The sequence below is a fragment of the Drosophila serrata genome, unplaced genomic scaffold (assembly GCF_035046125.1).
Source record: "Drosophila serrata isolate PLE 108 unplaced genomic scaffold, ASM3504612v1 contig_276, whole genome shotgun sequence".
In the NCBI taxonomy this organism is placed as follows: domain Eukaryota; kingdom Metazoa; phylum Arthropoda; class Insecta; order Diptera; family Drosophilidae; genus Drosophila; species Drosophila serrata.
The window spans coordinates 11,343,347-11,365,622 of NW_028257174.1; the positions used below are offsets into that span (position 1 = coordinate 11,343,347).

The 22,276-nt window shown below is 37.0% G+C and overlaps 1 long non-coding RNA gene across 1 annotated transcript; it reads right to left on the minus strand.

Annotated features, from left to right (window-relative positions):
- Positions 1-5,974: 5,974 nt before the first annotated feature.
- Positions 5,975-7,262, minus strand: LOC147643375 (uncharacterized). The gene is made up of 4 exons (XR_015272487.1): positions 7,208-7,262; positions 7,092-7,150; positions 6,269-7,025; positions 5,975-6,202 (listed from the first exon to the last, which is right to left on the minus strand). It is a non-coding gene; the product is annotated as an uncharacterized LOC147643375 (long non-coding RNA).
- Between the last annotated feature and the right edge of the window lie 15,014 nt (positions 7,263-22,276).

Consider the following 22,276-nt stretch of genomic DNA (forward strand, 5'->3'; position numbering starts at 1 on the left):
TAATCCCAATTTGAGTCTCTCTCTGTCTTTATATCATATTAAGCTAGGTAAATTAATTATTTATATACCAGAAAAACCTTTTTCATTTTGTTTCAACAAAAGTTAAGGTCTAAACATTTTTGGCAGCATTTCAATAACACTTTCCAAATGCCAAAGCACGTATACCTTGCCCTGTAGGCACTCCTGCCATTCGTCAGTGCAATTCGTCAGTTGTTTTTCGCCGTGGGCGCGACTGCTCAATTAACGAAATGACAGTGGGAAAATGGGAAACGGGGGAAAATGGAAGGTAGGGCGGGAACTCTAAGGAAGCGCTTGGGGCCATTCGACGGAAAAGCAAATGTCAAAAGCGTTTTCTAATTTGCGCAACACTCAAAACAGCAAGGGATCAGGGGAAGGAGGGATGAGGGATAAACAACAAAGGCAACAAATAAAGCCAAAATGTATTTAACAAAGTGACAACAACAACAACAGCAAAAAAAAAAAAGAAGAAAATTTGGGACAAACGCTCAACTTCTAAGCTTGACGACTGTACAAAAATGTTTAATTTATCAAATGTCAACGCCTAAAAGACGGCAACATTTGTCGTCGTCAATGACAATGATGATGGCGATGACTACGCCAAGGTCCTTGCCTCGAAACCTCTCCTCCCGTTCCACCCTCTTGACTTGTGGCAATGTTTTTCCTTCTCTTCTCTTTTTGAAAAATGAATGTGGATTTCCCCATACGGTATTATTTATTATGGCCATCTCCTTAGACCCCCCCGCCCCTTCCTCAACTCATGCATTTGTCTAATGAATTTGACAAGCAAACTGTCCCATAATTGCAAGTAAGCATAAAACCCTGTTAAATCAGTTTTTTAAATGCTTAGAAATCTATATCCCTATGATTTAGAAAATAAATTTAACAAGTTTTCGTACAAATCCCTCGTTTAAGTTTTAAGTTATCGTGTCTAGTGGGGAATTATAAATGGTTGTTAGCTGGGGCAATTGAAGCTGGAAGCTTAATGCTCTGCTGGGTATCATAAATATGGTCAGCTCTATGTTTCACCTCCCCTTGGGAGGTGGGTAGGGAATTAAGCCCCCCCCTCCTCTCTACAAACCCCCTAACCCTTCTCTTCTCCGCACTTATTCGAGCAATTAAGCGGCCCTTTCAAAACAAATTGAAATGCAAACGCGCAGCAAATTGACTGACTCCCAGCTCTCCCAATCAATTGAACCTGGCACACTCGCACACACACTAACACTCACACAGAAGCACAGGTGAGGAGGCACAGGTGTATGGGCAGGTGTACGTAAGGCTAACAATTGGCAAAAGCCTCACCCACCCAGGCGGTCGTTCAAATAACATAAATGTCCGAAAAATGATGCAGCTGCTGATTGCTTAAAGCCAATGCAATCGCCACTCGTTTTGCACGACACTGAGAGAAAATTAAGGCCACGAAAAATATACAATTTATAAATTAATTAATAAAATATAAACCTTATTAAAATTATCGTGGATATGTTAAAATAATTATGCTCAAGGCACTTTAAATAAGCTCTTAACATATTATCAAGAATTGCAAAGCAATATTATTTTATTATAATAATGAACTAAAATATATCTCATGGTTTTTGTATTTTTATTCCATAAAATTTAATGATTTAAATTGAAGACAATTCATCCTGCATTTTATCAATATGTTTCAAGTTTTTAAAGCTTGTGTAAGCTTAAAGTATATATTTTTCCCTGTGCTACTCATTATATTAACTCAATCCAGGGACTCCCGGAGGGGAGTGGGCATGAGAAGGGGGGCATGACCAGTAGGGGGCTGTGACTAAATGAAGGCCAGGATAGCAGAATAAATCTGATTAATAATTAGAAGCAAACAAGGACAACCAGTGGAGTTTGCTTAAGCAGCCCGCCACTAAATTAAAAATGTCCCACGGGCCATTCATCTTAGCAAAGTCAGAAAATACATAGAAATACACAAAGACAAAAAAAAATATATAAAAAAAGAAGGAAAATGAAAAGAAAAGCTACGAGAGAAACCCCCAACAGATGATCAATGCCTTAACCCATTAAGTGCCAACTTTAAGCTGCCAAAGTAAAATAAATTATTAAAATCAAAAGTTCTTCAAAAATTTTATCTTATAAACAAATTAAGTGAAGCCTCAAAAGCTATAATAATATATATAATTTTTATAGCGAATTAAGATTAAGAATAAACTCTACCTACTAAAATTATTAAGTCATCTCAATACAAGTGAGTTAGATATATTTTCAAGCTGCTTTTAATCCTGGGAAAGACCCTTTGGTCATTAAAAGGTTAGCCAAGTGATGAGGAAATGGCAAGCAAAAAAAAAAAAAAAAAAAACAGAAATTAAAGGACAGAGAAAGGAGACTGCGGCTCTGGGCATCCAGAGACAGACGCTGGAGCCTGGTAAAATAAATCCTTGAGCATATTAAAACCCCAAAAAGCCTCAAAATGAGTTTGCTTTTTGGGCGGGGGAAACCAAGGAAAAAGTGAAAATCAGGCAGAGCAGAGCACTCACCCTCCGTTCATTCAAGACTTTGTGCTTTGAATCCGAATCAAAATCGGAATCAGAATCAAAGTCCTGCGTGAATGGTCTTAGGACAACATTAAATATGACAGCAAATGGGGAAATGAGGGTGAGTTGGGGAGGAAAATGTGTGGAAAATCAGGCCGAAATGATATTGGAACATGTTGCCCAGCGAACATGTTGCATGCCCCAAGCCAAAGGAAAAACCCCACACATTGCCAGGGAAAAACGTTGGCATTTTTTCCCCCTTTGCAATGAGTTTATTTTGTAACTAAGATTGGGAAAATCCAGTGTTCCAGAGTTGACTTTCAGTTGATTGTTCAGATTGTTCTCCATTATAACTTTGATCACTCCAAGATTGATTTTGAAATTTAAAGTGGAAATTTCCTTCAAAGAAGGGTTTTGTGTGTCATGATATTCAAGTTTAAAAGCCCAAAGTTACTTATCCTTTCTAGAAATAGTTCTATTAGTGGAATAATATATTAGTTTCAGTTTCTGTTTAGGATTTAGAAATGCAAATCTAAATTACCTGATGAACTAGGCCAAACTTTGGCAGGGCGAAAATGAGGGGTAAGTGCTTGGAAAATGCTTTGCGGTTCTTGTCGAGTGTCATTGCCACGTTTTGTACTCTGCCACGTCCCCCTTCTCTTCCTCTCCCCTCACTCCCCGGATGCGACAATATAAATTGTAATTAATAAATCAAAACAGCAGCAGCAGCAGCAGGCAACAGACAGCAGACAGGCAGTAACCAGTGATCCAGTGATACGAGTACAGGCCAAAAATACAAATATGCAACTTTATAGCCGGCAATCAAAGTCAACAGAGGAGGGGGGGAAATGTATAACAGCTAGACAGATACATGGCCAAAACGGCAAAGAGAGAGAGAAAGAGAGATGAGATGGAGCAACAAAGTTGGCCAAAAAGTTTGGCCCAATGGAAATTATGGCTGCAACTTTTCGTTTATTTTTGCAACTCTGCCCTGTTCGGTGTTTCTTTTATCCGCAAACTAAATGAAATTGTTTTAAAATTTGGCTAAAGCTCTGTTGGCCAACACACACACACACACACGTATGCCACGAAAAGTGTTTATAAAATACGGTAGTTATTCCCTAGACCTAACCCATATCTCACAGATTTGTTCAAGCATTTATTTAGCTTTATTTTAAATGGTAATATAATTATTACTAATTATGCATTTAAAGAATATTACAACCATTTAAAGCTTTTAACTTTAAATTTATATAGAAATAAAGAAGAAAAACTAGAGAAGAAGAGAACCTTTTCATGTTATTATCATTAAATCTAAAAATCTTAAATTATCAAAATATCTCTAAGAAGTTGTATATTTAACTCAGTTTTAAAATAAATTAACTCCACTTGTATTTGAAATTTGAATAGATCAGGGTTTTCCTTATTTTCTCCGTGCACAAACATGTGTGACATGCAGTCAAAGTTTTCCTTTGCTCTCTCATTAACGCTCCCCCAACCCCCCCAAAAACGTTGCCGGGCGTGGCGCAAATCAAACGGAAATTAAAAGCAAACTCAGCAAACCGCTTGACACGCCCCCAGCCCCCATTTTCCAACAGATACCCCCTCCCCCAAAATAAAAAAAAGGAAAGAAAAAACGCATCCAAGGCTAAGCTGTCTGAGCATAACGCATCATTACGTTGACAAAAATGGGCAACCATCGAATGCCGGAATAAAAGTACACACAGCTCTGGTCCTGGGTGGAAAAGCGGTCTGGTTCGAGGGGCGGCGAAGGGTCTAACCATAAGAATTGGAATTTTCATGCAGGCTAAGGGTAGAGGGAGTTAACAGTGCTGCTTATTTGGCTATGTTTCGGCAAGGGATATACAATTTTAAAGCGAAATATAATGACCCATACTTATGCATACATTATTTAGACACTCATCACTGAGAGCAGTAGCAGTAGAAGTAGCTGGGACAAGGGAACAAAGCACTAGGACAAAAGGACAAAAGGACGAGAACGAGGTCGTGGCTGAGCTGGTCATGAGCCAAAGCCGCTGCCAGACACCGAGCGTCTATGGCAACATAAACATTTACCAACCAGGAGGAGGTCGACTCAGGACACCAAGGATGGCCATTTTGTGAGCTGGGGGGCAGGGGAAAAGGTAGCATGAAGCTGATAGGTAAAAGCTGGTAGTTGGAAGCTAGAAACACGCTGACGTGAACCGTTTAGAAATCTCGCCTCAAGGTGACATGTTTCAGAATACAAAAATGATTACTAGCCATGGGAACAAAAGAATTCCTATAAAGGAAATCTATTAAAAGTAAATTTGAACTTATATACCAGAAATGCCTTTAGAACTATCACACCCCGAAGAATCTCCATTTTCTTCTTTACAAATTAAATGAATATAAATTATTTACAACAAAACATGAAGATAATTTCGAGAAACCTAACTGAAATAGTAATATAAACCAATCTTCAAGGCTAAATAAAATGTAATTATATGATATATCTCACTTACCCGCAATTCCTCATTATATCTACAAAGCAGCTAGCTCATTCAGTAGTCGTTCTTGCTGATGCCAAAGGATATGTATATATATTTATCCCTTCTGTCTGCTCTGTGCAAGGTTTTTCCTATTTTTTTGCAGCTTGTTTTGCTTACGACAAGCGACGATGTTGACGATGACGACCATTTTGCCGTTTTTATCACTTGTCTTAGGGCTGCTGTTGCTTTCGCTTCCGCTACACCTGGAAAAATGTTTACATTAGTTCGATTCAAGCTATAATTGTATCCTAACTTTATATTTAAAAGTAAATTTAATTTTTATATGCTATATACTTTTAAAATTAAAGAGATCTTGTATTGTATACTAAGTACTTAAATGTGTATATGCATATAGATTAATTTTACTATTTAAAAACTTTATAAAATAGATTTCCTGTTCGGTTTTAAGGTTTTTTTTTACAGTGCTCCTTCCTTTTGGCTGTCCTGGCCCAATGTTGTGTAGTTAATGTGGCGTTCTAAAACGCAGTAGCTGCCCTTCCTTCCATCCTGGCTATAATATATGTAAACACTCAACCGCACGCACACACTCCCCACCACCCACACAGACAGGCAGGAAGCGCACATCGCTTATTTGTATAGCATACTTTTTTGCGTAGTTTGTCGTTGTTTTCGCATTTGTTTGCCAAAAAAGTGGCCAAGGCATCTGGTGGGTGGGTATAGTGTGAGGGTGCTTATATGGGGGCTGAAGTTTAACGTTAGCAACTTCATTTATTCGCAGTAGGATGTTGTGTGGGCTTACCGCCCAGTTGACAGACTAATGTAAATGTTTATCCTCCGTCAAAAACGAAGCCTTCAAAGAATTCCGCAAGACCTTTCTTTGGAGGAGTTTTTTTGTTGTGTAGAGTGCTATACCTGTCTTTTATAAAATAAAATGATAAACTTCTTATAATTAGATCGATATAAATTAGTTAGTTTTTATTATTCGGTTTTTTTACAAGGGTTTCCTAAGGGTTTTAGTTCTAAAATGTGACAGTTTGTTATAATTTGTATGCAATAGTTTATTAATCGGTGATATTTAGTAATATTAGCTAGTTGGTTAAACAATTATACATATTATTGTTAAAGTCAGTGCAGGCTGTTAATGCTTAAAGTTGCAAAACTTTTTGGGGGATGGAATTGCTGGAAATAAGAAGTAGAAAATTTAACCATAAAACAGCGGCATATTTTTTGCAAAACTTCTCATACCTTGTACTGGTTCTGCTTTTGACAGTTTTGTGTACTGTCAATTTAAGGGAATATGTGTGTGTAAGTACATGTGCTTTGCGTGTGTGTGTTGACCCCCGCCTGCTTGGCGGGAAAATAAAAAAGTAAAATAAACCGAAGAAACCCCCCTGTCAATTTTGTCTGCTTTGTGTGTGAGTGTGCTGCCTTTAAAAGCATCTTCAATTTTCCTTGGTTCCATTTTTTTAAGTCTCCTTTTTTTGTGTTGTAGTTGCAAGTGGGTGGCACGGTGGCAGGGTGGAGCGGGGTGGTGTGGTTGTGCTCTGAAGGGCTTGGCGGCTTGGGCCACGCCAGAAACTTGTATTTGACAGACCCTTGTCTTCATATGTGCCACAACTATCGGTTGTTCGCTTGTTGGTTCTTGAATGTGGATGTCGGTTGTTGGTTGTTGCTTGTCGGCCATCCTGCCCCGCCTCCTTGCCCACCTCAGAACCCCGGCCCCGCCTTGCCACGCCTTACCCTGCACTGCAACAAAAATCTTGGCGCTCTTTAGAGCAACGGATGGGAGTCACTATATTCCCATTGCAACACCATCTCGTACGCATCAACTATGGTCATCAGGCAAGTGATGCAAACCTCATGAGGCAATTCATCGTCCGCGTCCATAGTAAGCCCTGTGACGCAGGTAAACATCTCGGCCAGGGTGATGTTATGATCCGCCACATTCTCAAATAGATTGAACAATGGCAATTCGCTGTTGAAACATGCGCGGCAGACATCGCTGGAAGTGCACACATGAAAGCACATGGCTTATGGCCATCGTTTTATATACATTTTTTATACTTACGTAATCATGTTGATCAGCTGATGATGAACTTCAATTAGTTATATACACAAAAGTAATTCCTTTCAAGGACTTGCAATACAATAACCGAGGATAAAATAATTTGTTTCGGAACTTACAACTTCACAGAGTGACGCCAAGGCGGAAAAGAAACTTTTCGCTGATCAGTGTCACCACATCCATTGGGTGAAAATATACGACGCGACTTTGAAAACTTTTGGAACGTGGAAATGGGCCAAGTTTCGGTTGGCAAAATGCTATCTTTCCACCACCACTTAATGTATTTTTGAGTCATTTTAAAACGACTCCACTCAAGAACCGAAAAAACTGACGTGAACTCGAAAAATAACTTATAAATAATACAATTTATGAATAATTAAGTATAAACGTAAGATAAAACCAGAAGCAAAGGAAAAGTATACCCAAAAAATTATTTGAAATCCATTTTCTCAGTGCATAACTTCTCTGTTAAGCGCCTGCTCGTTATTACATTCAGTTGGGTTGTAAAAAAAAGAATATTTATGTATATATATCATTATATGCGCCTTATATGGCGCGTTCGAACCCCGCATAAATTGTCGCTGCGGGCTGGTCCTTGAAGCAGAAGGAGCGCCAGGATGCCGCCCCCCTTTGGTGTCATCACATTTGCACTGCATGATTGATCGTTTACAAATAAGCAGAAAGGGCCTTTGCCTTCCATCGCCGCCTGCTTAGCAGCTCAGAATACAAAAGGGACAACGCGCCAAGGACCCCATTTCGTAGGGTCCTGACAGGCGACAGGCAGTGCAAATGATATCTGGCTAATTTGTTCAGGATAAGGATACGATAAAGTCGTGCGAGAGTTTATATTTATTTAGATACGGTAGGGTTATTTACAGCTCTTCAAAATATAAATATAAACAAATTTTAAGACTAGTACTACCACAAGGGGCAAATTTAATAGCGAATTAGATTTTTCAAAATAAATAAATGAATTTCGAATAAAAATATCGCTCTGTGCAACACTTTTTTAGACGGTAAAAATGTATAGTTCTTCAAAATATAAGTATAAACTATATATAAAGAACTATATATAAAAAAAAATAAATGAATTCTAAATATTTCGAAAGCAAAGATGAACGGAAAGCAAAAAAAAAAAAAAATAATAAATAAAAAGATTGCTCGTGTGCAACACCTTTTTTAGACGGTACAAATTTATTGATTTAATAAATATCGTAATGAAAAGGCCCAAATTATGAGTTTTCATAATTTTAACTCACAAGAAACATTTTAATTATATATAATGTAGAATTAGAAATAATCTGCGGCGTTTTTTGCCTTCCAACATCAAATTTGTAAATTAAATAAAAATATATTGAAATGATTGTTGAGCTGTTAATATTAGTATATTAGATATCGATCATAACAAAGCTTCAAATATTCGCATTCTTTGAATCGATATTTATTAATTTTTTATACCCTGCAAGGGTCTTCACAGCGAATTGCCATTCACAATTGTATACGAAATATTGCGTGCGGAAGTTAGTTTCGGTTTAAATAATATCATAATATATATAATGGCAGTGAATAGCTTACTCTTGCCCTCTCTTTCTCTATGCCTCTATAAGCCTCTGCCTCTCGCTCTCTTTCTTACTCACAATATCTATTGGTATGCCTGCCTCCCTCTGTTGCAGCTCAAGAGATGGCGCTTTCGCTCTATCTCTCTCTGTTGCAGTTCTAGAGGTAGCGCTTTCCCTCTCGCTCTCTTTCTCTGTTCTCTTGACTCGGGAAGTATAAATAGAGGCGCTTCGATTGCCGCGACCTCAGTCTGTCCTAGGGGTACCTAGTGTTTACATCGAAAGTGATAGTGATAGTGATTACCATTCGACCTTAAAAGAATGACGTGGCCAATGGAATACAACTGGATAACCAGGAAGTGATCTTGGATCTTACGATTACCCTAATTGAAGTCATAAATATTCTAAGTCTACACTTGAAGGAAGTAAACAATGACGTGTCCTCCACTGGGGTAAGTCTTAATCATGACAATATTATCTTATACATATTATATTATCATATCACTTACATATTATGTTATTATATCATTAAAATATTATATTATTATATCATATATGCTATAGGAAGGCCTTAGTCTAGATTTACTTCTGATAGCTATGCAATTATTTTTCAATTTATTCCCTTATTGCCATAAATCTCATTACTTAGTTATAATTTAAAGTGATATATCAATTTGTATTGATGATATCACTAACGTATACTCAAAGTAGACGCCTAATTTATTTATAAATTGTTCTCGAATATTGATTTCTTACCATATCGATAGTTTTAAAACTGACCCTGACTTTGGTGCCAACTTTTGATACATTTATATACCCTTGAAGGGTATTATATTTGATACTATATATATATATATATATATATATATATATATATACATAATTAATTCCTAGTGATTAAATTGCAATGTGTAAGGGCATAAAAACCTTTTGCTTTTTGCTTCTTCTTGTTATATGCCATTTGTTTGGATAAATCAAAGATTTTCAGACATCATAACTAAGCCAAAATTGCGTCGATTTCAATTCGGAAAGCTATTCTGTGCTAGTTTTTAAAGGGCTAATAAATTTGCGTACTAAGTTTTTAAATTAAAGAAAATTTAATTTTCGATATATTTTGACACTTTGAAAATATAAAATTAAGTCCTAAAATGTCGAAAAAAAAATCGAAAAAATTTTTTTCTTTCAAACATATCTAGTTCGATTCGGCTGTTGATGCTGATCAAGAATATATATGATTTATAGGGTCGGAAATGACTCCTTCACTGTGTTTAAAGCTTCTGAATGAAACTATAATACCTTTCTTGGATCAATATTAATCGATTATTTTATATGCCAATTTTTTTTTGAAAAATCAAAATTTCAAAACTTCATAACTAAGACAAAAATGTATACCGATTCGGTTGTTCATTTTGATCAAATATAGGATTTATACGGTCGGAATTGACCGCTTCATAGCGAAACAAGCTTTTGACTGAAATTAGAATACCCCGTAATAGTTTAATAATGTAGCAAAAGTTGAAGTCAAATTCAAGATTTGTTTAGAAACTATTGTAAGAGTAAAAAATAAATATACCTGAATAACTTATAGTTAAGTTAGGTCTAGTAAACCAGATCCCAATTTAATTGCAGTTTCGATTTTCCAAAATAAATAAATGAGTTCTTTATATTTCGAAAGCAAAGATGAAGGGGTGAAAAATTAAAAACATTGCTCATGTGCAGCACCTTTTTAGACGGTAAAAATGTATAGTTCTTTAAAATATAAGTATAAACTAAGATGCAAGGTGCAAATTTAATTGCGGATTAGATTTTTCATATTAAATAAATTAATTCTATATATTTCGAAAGAAAAGATGAAGGGAAAGCAAAAAAAAAAATAAATAAAAAGACTGCTCGTGTGCAACACCTTTTTTAGACGGTACAAATGTATTGATTTAATAAATATCGTAGTGAAAAGGCCCAAATTATGAGTTTTCATAATTTTTACTCACAAGAAACATTTTAATTATATATAATGTAGAATTAAAAATAATCTGATATTTAACGGCAACGCCGTTTTTTGCCTTCCAACATAAAATTTGTTCAAATACATTTTACACAATAAAATTCGACAGAAACAGCGTCAGTGTTCTAATCAAATTAAACCCGTAATTATAAATTAATAAAAAAGAGCTTTATGTTAAGTTAAATAAAAATATGTTGAAATAAGTGTTCAGCTGTTAATATTAATATCGTATCGTATTGGAAGTCTATCGCATCGTATCGTATTGGACATCGATCGTATCGTATCGTATTGGACATCCCTCATAACAAAGCTTAAAATATTCGCATTCTTTGAGTCGATAGTTATCCATTTTTAATACCCTTGCAGGGTATTATAATTTTAGTCAAAAGTTTGCAACACAGTGACGCCTTTATTAAGTAGGCATATTCTTGATCAGCATCAACAGCTCTCTCCCTCTCGCTCTCTCTTACTCTCTCTGCCTCTTTTTATCCGGTAGGTCTAACTCCCACTGTGCATCTCCAGAGCTAACTCTTTCTCTGCCTATCTCTTACTCTCTCGCTCTCACTTTCTCTTTTCTCTCGGCTCGGGAAGTATAAATAGAGGCACTTCGATCGCCGCGACCTCAGTCTGTCCTAGGGGTACCTAGTGTTTACATCGAAAGTGATAGTGGCAGTGATCTGATAATTACCCTTCGACCGTTGACTTGTCATCTGGCCAATGGAATACATTTGGATAATTAAGAAGAGATCTGCGATGCCATGATAACCCTAATTGATGTCACCAACAATATGAGGAAAGAAGTAAACAATGACGTGTCCTCTACTTCGGTAAGTCTTAATCATGACAATTATATCATATACATCTTATATTTTTATATCATATGCATATATACATTGATGCTATAGGAGGGATCAGGCCTTGGTCTAGATTCAGTTTTGCTTGCTATGCATTTATTTTTCAATTTATTCTTAGTTATAATTTTAAGTAATACATCAATTTGTATAGATCATATCCACAAACGTATACTCAAAGTAAACAGCATAACTTATTTATAAATTGTTCTCGAATATTGATTTCTTACCATATCGATAGTTTTAAAACTGATTCTGACGTGCTGAAGTTAGCTTTCTTTTCTTGTATTATATACATTTTATTTTGGACAAATCAATGTTAAAAAAATCATAACTCAGACAAAAAACCATTAATTTTCATTTAGAAAGCTGCCTTATGCTAGTTTTTATTAGGTTAATAAATCTGCATACTTAACCTAAAATGTATAAAATTTAAAATTTTTGTTGATTTTTTTTTGTCAATTTTAACGATCTAACCCCTTATAAAATTTTAAAAAAAATTTTTACTTTTTTTTTCCCCTCCAGACATGTCTATAAAGATACGCCTGTTGATGCTGATCAAGAATATATATGATTTATAGGGTCGGAAATGACTCCTTCATACTGTTACAAGCTTCGGACTAAAATTAGAATACCTTGAAAGGGTATAAACATAGTATAAAAATCACCAAATTCGCATTAAATCTAATTTTTAAGTCTTTCTATGCTGACATTACTCGATACCCAAAAATCCAAGAGCCCCAGAGCCCCGAGATGTCTTCATTTCAATAAGTTTTTCATCACTTTTCCACACAAATTCCCTGGAGAAGGATCTAAACTTTCACCGAGAGTGACTCGGTGAAAAAGCTTCCGTTCCGGAGACGTCTTCATTTGCTATAGTACTCTATATATATATACGTAGCATTAGAAGGATGGCAAGGCAGTGGCGAAAAGGGTGTGCTGGGCTTAAAATAATTAAATTGTCAGTGGCAACGGCAGTGGCAAAGGCAAGGACGAAGGCGGGGCCGGTAGCACTCATTAGATGTCTATGAGGAACCCCTTTGCCACAGCCTCAACCCAATCCAACTCAACCCAACCCAACGCGAGGAGCACACTCACATGGCGCCATCAAAATAAATGCCTGTCATTAAACAAATTGTCGCAATAAATCTGCGCATTTCAAAGTCGGTGGAAAGTAAAAGCCAAAGGCGGAAACAAAAGGCCAAAGCGAGGAAAGCGAGGGAAATATATATATTATATTTTTTTCTGCGTGGAGAGATGGAGGCGGCTGTCTGATCATTAGCGCTGCTCAAAGTCAACCCACCATAATCCGGCTGTGCTGGAAAATTCCAGGGTCGGGAAAAAAATTTACCCCTTGTGTGGGGGAGAGCGGAAAGCAAACCTTTTCTTTCTTTTTTTTTTATTCATGCGGTCGCCGCTGTTAAGGCAATTTTCTAATCACAATAAATAAACAAAAGTCAATCAGACAGCAAAAGCAATTAGAAAATGGTAGCCAAGTTAATTAAGCGCCATAAAAACGACATTTTCCACAACCTTGCCCCACCATATGTCCCCCTTCCATGGCGTTTTCTTTATTTTTTCTCGCTTTTCCTTACTTTTCCCTCCCGTTGTTCTTAAGTAGAATGTTGTCTCAATCTCAATGGATAGAAATCAACGTTGTTCGGGGGCTTTTTTTATGTGAGCAAGAAGGAAAAAAAAACAACAGAGCACAGAAGCCGAGCATAAATTAAAATACATAAAGGAAAGGCTAAAAAACAAGGCCATCAGGGGTGGCAGTGGCGGCGGAGGGGAGAGTGGGAAAAGCCCCAAAAGCAAACCAAGGCAAATACATCAACCGAGCTGAAGGAAGATAAGATGGCATTACAATAAAAAACTGCGAGAAGCGAGAGGAGAAAGGGGGAGCGGGTAGAAAATAAAGCACAATTTTCCTTCGACTCGAGCAAGAACAAAAAATAAAGGCAAGACTTGTAATGCTTACTTAAAACTAAAAAATACCCTGTAATTAAATACTTAAGCTGAAGGGTTTCAATAAAATTAGAAGCCATAGAAATGAAATAGTTAGAGGAACTATTAAGTCAAAAAATTACAAATAATTTAAAAGAGGCCTCATTTACTAATTTTCCTTAGCTTTCCCTTATACTCCACTTAGTGCTGGGTGCAAAAAATAAGTTGGCAGGACATAAAGCAAAAACAACAAGGACAAGGAGCTGCGACAGCGACAACGACAACTCTCAAGCCAGTCCTGACCATCATTGGACTTTTGTCTCGGTCGCGGCAAACGAGGGGAACTCCCCGGCAAGTTGGCAACAAATTTATGAGCAAATTAATTGAGATTGGAAACGCAAGAAGGAGAAAGCAGGACAAAACAAAAAAAAAAAATAAAACGAAAGAAATTGGTACAGAAACAACGGGCAGGAAAAGGACACGGCTACGCAATGTCATCCGGCGGCAGTTCTCTCGGAGTGTATGTGTGTGTGTGTGCGAAGGACTCCTTGTTAGTGTGCGGTCGGTGGGTGTTTCTAACTTAATTGAGAGACAAGTCAATAAACAGGAAGCGAGTGCTGGGCTAAAAGTCAAAGCAGCCAAACAGGAGAGCAGAAAAAAAATAAAAACAGAGAAAACAAGGATCTCTGAGCGGAAGGGAAAAAGTAAGGAAAAACAACTCGTAGAGTGAAACAGGAACCGGAAGTGAAGAATGAGCATAGTCTACATAGTACATGTCCCAGATTCAAAACGACTTTACAAATGGTCTACTTAGGCAGCAAGAATGTTGTAAACATTTGATTATTTATAATCACTTTAGTTAAAGGTTATAAATAATAAGTAAATACAAGGAAAACAAATGCCTGGAAAGGCATTTTATTCAGTTTTCAAGTATGTTTTTGACCAGTTTAGATATATTTTTTATAACTTAATTTATTATAACGTATTAGGTAAATTTTTATATATGAATTTACAGCATTATAGCTTAAATAACATATTTCTTATAAACTGTGTTTTAGTATTTTTTAACTATAATTTAAATAACATAAGTTATTATAACAATATTTTAGTTATTTAAATTATCTTCAAGTTTTGGTCTCTTGACTCCTTTTTTAAGGGATATCTTTCAGATTTCTTTGAAATTTAAACACCAAATGTTATATATTATATAAATTCAACTTAATCCCATCTAGAATCATCTAAAGTATCCATTGAGAAGGTCTTCTCCTAGTAGTTCTTTACTAGTTAGACTTGCATCCCCTTCATTTTCCCCAACTCTCTCCCCCCCGCTGGGGCATTTTGAGTCGCATCGCGATGTCCACATAAAAAATAACACTAACACAAAGCGACAGTGAGGAGGAGGAGGAGGAGGGGGGAAATTGAACAAATAAAGCCATAAATCTTTGCCACTCGCGAAAGGGAAACCCGGAGCTAAGGGGAGGAGGAGCGTACTGGGTCAGATCGCTGCTGCAAACAAAACAAATCCCGTTGTCTACACACAACGGGAGTCAGTGGCATGCATGGCAATGTTTGCTCTGCAGCTTGACGTCCAGTTGACCCCCCCTGGCCCTCCAATAACCACCCGCCCCACCCCAATGTGGCACTGACCGCCTCTCTAACCTTGCCTGCATCTTGGAAGGAGAAGCATCTTCAACTTGAGCTGTGAGTGCACTTGTCCAAACTTTGAGCTTAAGCAAAGTAATTAATTTAGAAACTTGGTATTACATTGTTATATAATTATTAATTTAAATTTTAAATACTTTCAGCCCTAAGTTATTAAAATCTATACCTAATATTCCCTACAAATTCATTAATTCTCTATATATTTCTATTGATTTTCTGACAGTGTCATCGGTCTTTGGTCTGTTGCAATTTGTGGTGTCGCTTGTTGTTTGCCAGCCGCCTCCACTTGATCCATTATCCTTTCAGCCAGGATATAGACACGGAGGAGGACAGAGGAGCTCCTGCAACTCCGCTACTCTGCTCCAAGCTCCTCTCTTCCCATCTCATCTCTCTTTGCCTGTTGTTGTCATTAAAATTCAAGGCATACAAAGTCATTAAATTATACGCGACATCTTTTGTATAGATGCGTTTGTGTTGGTATAGCTACTGTATGTTGTTGTGGGTGGTTGGGTGGGTGGTTCGATGGGTGTGTGTGTGTGCTTGGTGGGCGGTAAAGTGTTAGGCGGGGGGCGTGGCAGTGAGCTGATTTCGCAACGACGGCATCGTGATGCGATTAAGCAATCAACCAAATTGCCAGCCCGACACCAAACTTGAAAGGAAATTACACGTTCAAGGGGGGAGGGGATATGGGGGGGGGGTTGGCATGGAAAATCCAGAGGGGGTGAAGGGTGTGATGAGGGGAAGGTGGTGCTACGTGGCAGAGATAGAAGATATAGCCAGATATCTTGTTTAAGCAAGCAAACAACTAAGTCAAGTCTTAACAGTGGAGTGAAAGAGAAAGGCACAAACAAAAGGGAAAGAGAAAGCAACAATGGGGTCAAAGGGTGAGAGAGAGAAAGACAGATACAGGGAATTAGGAAGGGAAAGAAAAAGCAACAATCGAGTAAAAGAGTGAGGGAAAGAAAGACAGATAGAGGGAATTATAGAAAGAGAGAGAGAGAGATAGAAAGAGAGAAATCAAATGGAGGGAAAGAGGGGAGAGAGCCGATGAAAAAGAGAGACAGAAAATGAGATAGGTGAAGAAAACAGTTAGAGAAAGAGAGACAAATTAAGAGGAAGAAAAAGGGATAATGCCCAAAAAAACGCCCTTGAAGAAAACAACTCTTCCCAACAGTAGATCTATTGTCTAATTCTAGAAATTAAGTCTGAAGAGACCGAAAAGGAGAGACCTTGAACACGAATGCCTCACATATTACGTATACGTACCGGCCTTGATCTTAGCGAAAAGCATTTAAACTTTAGTGGCGTATTTACTTTAATAAAAAATGCAAAAGACATTAATAAATAAAGATATTTTGTAAATATAATTTATAAAATAATATAAAACATTCCTAACTCAAGCAGCACACCCTAAAAAACCCGCTCAGCATTCCAATTTATGCACTCTCCTTGCCATTCAGAAGCCCCACAAAGTTTGGCTCGAAACTCGCTTGACTCGCGACAACTCGATCAATTTGTTTAGATTATGCTTGTAAGTGGCGGGAATATGAGGATACAACCCCCTCCTTAAATCGGAGGGGACAGCCCTGCCGTCTTGTCTGCATGCAAGATTATGCCCCGGCACCAGGGTGCACATCCCACATAAACCCATCAAAAGTGTCGGGAAAGAAGTCGCAATTGCTTTGGCCAAACTGAAACTAACAAAAAGCAGCAAGCTGCCAATTTGCGTATGTAATGTGGAGACACAGTGGGAGTGTGGGGGAGGTGGCTCAAATTCATGGCCAAGAGCCAGAGAGCCAGGAAGACCAGCGACGGAAGTCTATGGGAGGCTGCCTTAGACATGACATTGCTACCGCTGAAGCCGTATCGTATGGGGAAAACTCTGTTTGGGGAGCACCAGAAGCGTGAGAAAAACCAACAATTTCGAGTAAGAAGAGCCAGAGGCAGGGACAGAGGGGGGCAGTCAGAGTGCAGCGGTAAAGAGATACACTGCACAAATAAGAGGGGATTATAGTTGTCCCATATTTAGAATTAGTTAAGATAGTTTATGCTTGTCTAGCTGCTTTTTTGATTTCCTTATTTTACAGGTAAAGCTACTACTTAGCTATTTAATTAAATTTAATAATAAATGTTCAATATCATGAACCATAATCTATATTATCCTAGGCAACAATTGGGCATTTAGGAAAATCGATATAGCATTTTTGCTGTCTTGAATGTAGCAAGAATCCTCATCAAAATTCACTATAAAGACGCTTCTTAAGATATAACTAGTACATTTTATATAATTTTTAAATAAAAAGTTGTGCCTTTTCACTACCTAATTCCTGGCAGTGTGACTTGGAGTGACTGCGCCACACGCCAAGACAAATTATGCTGTTGATAAGCGCGACAATGGCGGAAGCGCAGACACAACCTAGGCGGCCAAACCCAAGGGGGGTGTAGTGTGTGTGTGTGTGTTAAGCGGCGGGTAGTGGATGGGTTAGGGGGGTTGGGGGACTTTTGTAACTGACGCTGACACGCGCAAGTGGCTGTTCCTCTCTCCCTGACTGTTGTCTCTTTTGTTGCGAGCCAACGACCCGGCATCGCATTGAGATTGCTTCTAAAAGGTTATTTAACCCATTAAAAAGCGCCACAAGAAGCGGCACAGTGGCACACAAAAAAAAATTAAACTCGTATAATATTCTCATTATAATTAGTTTCATTCCAATAACAAAAGCAAGTTCAACTCAGCATATAAATTAATAATTACACTAAGAAACATCAGCTTCTATTATTCCCTGTTATTTGTGTACATGGTTATATTTAAGCATTTAATTTGTTTGTTGTTCTTGAGAATTTACACAGGATTACACATAAAGTAGTCCCCTCTTATGTTGTAAATATTAAACCAAAGCCAGGACTTGCAAGGCGGCCCTCGCAACCTTTGACCCCTCGCGAGGGAGACAAAAAAAATGAAGGAGCTAAGCGGACTGAGAGCGAGGGTGGAAAAAGGACAGCGACTCGCTCGACCGACATAAATCATCGAGCCAAATAAATCACAGAAAAACGACGGGGTGGCTAGAGGGGGGAGGGGCGAACTGAAGGGAACTGGGAAATAGAAAATCTTTGGCGCAACTTTGAAGATCTAAAAAAAAAAAAAAAAAAAATTATATTAATAATGCAGCAGGCGCCGCGGCAAAAGGCCGGGTAACTCGGGAAATCTGAAAATCTAGGACTCCGGGACCAGCGACAATCAAATATTAAGGATTACGACAATTTACATTTTGGGTCGGTTAGATGAAAAACACGAAGAAGCAAAAAGGGCCAAGTCAAAGGCAGAAAAAGGCCAAAAGTTAGCTAAAAATCGATTTGAGGGAATCGGTGGGGAAAATAGTCCACTAAACCATTCTAAAAACGATTTCAAAATTTAATTACTTTGAAATTAAACTCAATTTCCATTTGTACTCATAATAAAAATAATTATTGGTGAAGCTAATCTAGTATTTTGTTAGGAAATATTACTCATACGCAGTGTTGACGATTTAGTTATAGTAAAACCGAAATATAAGAACTCAAAATAAATATAATCCTCATAATTAATGTAATAAATATTATAGTTATTATAAATAAATCTATAATCATCATATTTAAGTTTCAGCAATAAATTTTGTTGAAAATGACATTACTCATACGCAGTGTTACCACTTAGCTTGAATTACAACCGAAATAAGCAACTAAAAATCATTATAATACATATAAGATATATAATATACCCTCGAAAGAGCAAAAAAAATCAAAATAATAATATTAATAAAACCATTTAATTTCTATTGAACAAATTATATCACTCATACGCAGTGTTGGCATTTAGCTTGCAGAACAGCCAATATAAAGGGAACTCGAAATTAATCAAATAACCATGATGAATATATATTAATTAAAATAATAATTATAATTATCATTTTTAACCTTCAACTATTTTACTACTAAAGAACAAACGGAAAAAGCCACTTAAAATCACCATTATAAGTACAAAATAAATAGTATTTTTTATCAAAGAACTTTAAATGGTATTCATAATTTCTAAATTCCAAATATTTTGTATTGAAGAAATTATATCACTCAAACGCAGTGTTGCCATCTATCCTTTTTCTCGTGTTTTATACAATAAATATAAACTCAGCTTGAATAGTAAAGATTTTAATCTTTATTATTTAGACCTTTGACTAGCTTTCATTTACTTATTAAAGAGACATGTTAAAATATGTATTTAGGTCGCCTTATTAAAACTTGAACAACTTATTTTATCGGCTATTGATAAACCCTCAGCGAATGGTTATTTGGGGCATTCAAATGGAGCCAAACTCCGGCTCGTATATCATTTCGGGCCTGGCTGAGAGATAAAGGTCCTGGCTGTGGGCCACCCCTGCCACTCTTTTACCAGTCCCACCAGCCAATGGCCAAAAATAGGAAAGACGTCAGGATGGCGATAAGACGATAACGTGGACGGCGGCACCATGAACCGCGGAATGGGGAGGCGCGGCCCAAACATGCAAATGAATCCGAAATGCTACACAGGAACTGGCTTAAAGCCGAGGACTCTTTCAAGGACTCTGGCCGCGAACAAATGGCGACTTTCTGTTGTTCCAAATTTATGCAACAGGCTTTTGGCCCATTTGTAAATTATGCGCTGTCATAAAGCAGCGGGCGAGCTCCAGCTCTAACTCTAGTTACAGCTTGGAGTTGTCCTGCGAAGGTTCTGCGAGTTTTGCGAGTCCTGCCAGACCAAGTCGCAGCATTATTGAGCCTCTTCTCCTGCTGCACGTACGGGCATATAATTTTTGCCAAATCAGAATATTTATGCGTCTAGCCACACACAACACACTCTCACACACATAAACACATACACACGGTGGCTAGGGGTTTTTGGTGGGGCCGCGCAGATTCACTGAGGACATAAAAAAATTACAGCACGCTTGAAAAAACGCGACAAAAACACGCAATGGATATGACTTTTATACAAAGCTCTGGCTGGCAGACTCTCGCTTGGCTTGCCCCTTTTTTGCACTCCCCTTTCAGTTACAGTTGAGCACTGAGAGAAAATGCAACAATAAGTATTATATATTAAGATATAATAATTAAAGGACTCATTTTTATATAAAGAAGTTCTTAAAAACCCTCTTCACTTTCTTTCTGGTTTTATAAAAGACTTTTCTTTTGCACTTTTGATAAATATATAATTATATAACATATTTACCAAATATTACATTAAATTTAAAATATTTTAATAGGCTTAAAAATATTTTTTTTAATTTTCAAAATATTAAACATCGCTTTTCTTTCTGTGCATCTGCTGTTGCTGCTCATTGAAACGCATTTGCAGTGCAGCCGGTGCATGTGAGCTCACCGACACACACCAGCACACACAGCTGCACACTCATACACACACACACACATAGAGAAGTTGGAACCAAAGTATTCTGGATGCGGATATATCGATTATTCGATTATTTCTGACCTCTCATCAAAGGGAAGAGAGTTAAAAAAAATTTCATAGTGCAAAAGATGAGAGCAAAAAAAATAATATTACGTATACGTAGGAAGCTTTATAATGTAAATATGAGAATATGAAAATCTTTATTTATTCAACATTTCATAAAAAATAGTTATAAATAAAACAGATCTTTAGGTTTGTTCACTTGTGTTTATATTTAAAAATATAGATATATTTCAAATGCAAAAGTTATTAAAATTTTAAAAAATATCCCAAGTTAGGTATTATAACAAAAACTACATTTTTATATAAAATAATATTTAGAGATTTGAAATCTCTTACTGGATATTTTTTAATAATAGATTTTAACTAAAAACCCCTTTTTAAAACATACTCTGTACAACATTTTAATTCTTATCATATAGAAATTATTTTCTAAAATTTATTTATAGAATTCTTTTAATAAATTTAAGAAAAAACCCTACAAAATTCATTTCCAGAACATCCTCTAGGCGAACTTGGGGTCAACGCAGCTGGAGGATTCTCTGCCCTCAAACAAAAGAGATAAAAAGCAATTGCTTTCGTAGTTTTTTGTCGCCTGTTCAATAAAAAGGAGAGAGAACACTCACCGCACTCTGGCAGCGGCGATAAGTGGGCGGAAAAGTGAGGGGGGGGGGGGAGAGGACGTGGATGGAGTCAGTGGGGCGTGGCAGTTGTTCAACGAGTGGCAACAATTTTGCTGCATTTCGTCGCTTTTTGTTGCCTGCCAGCAAACGTTTTTGGCACTTTTTGGGTTTTTGTGGCCAATTTGAAGAGTCGCACCGAACCGGAAGGCGTAGAACGCAGCCGGTAGGCGTGGCATGGTCAACCGTCCCCCGCCCCTTTCACAGACACATACACACACGCATACACTCATACAAACAGAGAGACAACCGTGTGCAAAACCATGTGGCAAATTTTTGCGGTTGCGAAAAGTTGAAAACTTTGCAAGGCCCTAAAAACCCCAACACTATCGCCAAATTCCCTCACTAGCACTGCCGCCATTATAATAGTTTTCGGCGAAACTTTTTCAACGCCTCTTCCAGTCCTATAAAATATGTACAGCTGCGTCCGAAGGAACTATAGCTACAACCCATTGAAATCATGCAACTAACAAGCTATATCGGGGGTTCAGATGTTGGTTGGAATATAAACCACATTGAATGATTAAGTTGAGATTTATGTGTATCGATAAATAAATTGAAATAATCAAAATTTACTCTCTTTTAACAAATTTATTAAAAATAAATAGATTGTAACTTCTTTTTATCTAATATCAACAATAAAAGTATTGGATCTCTTAAATCAGCATTCGATATATGTATGTATTAAACAGAATATCGATTTATTGTCACATCTTCAAATATATCGATATCGATCTTTGCTTCGAATATTGATGCAGCAAGGATACATCTACATTTTCTAGTTCTAGATCAAGTATGCTTTTTCCACACAGGACACTTGAATTGTAAGTAAATTAATGATTCAAAAGATATCAAAAATCATATATAATATATATATTAATTAAATATTATTATATATATTATATATTTAGTATATAAAAACCCAAAGAAGTGTATTCAAAACTGTTGTATTTCCGAATTCAGCTGCTTTCCTAGCCCCTTATTGCTTTTTATTCTTTCGATTTCTTTTGCTGG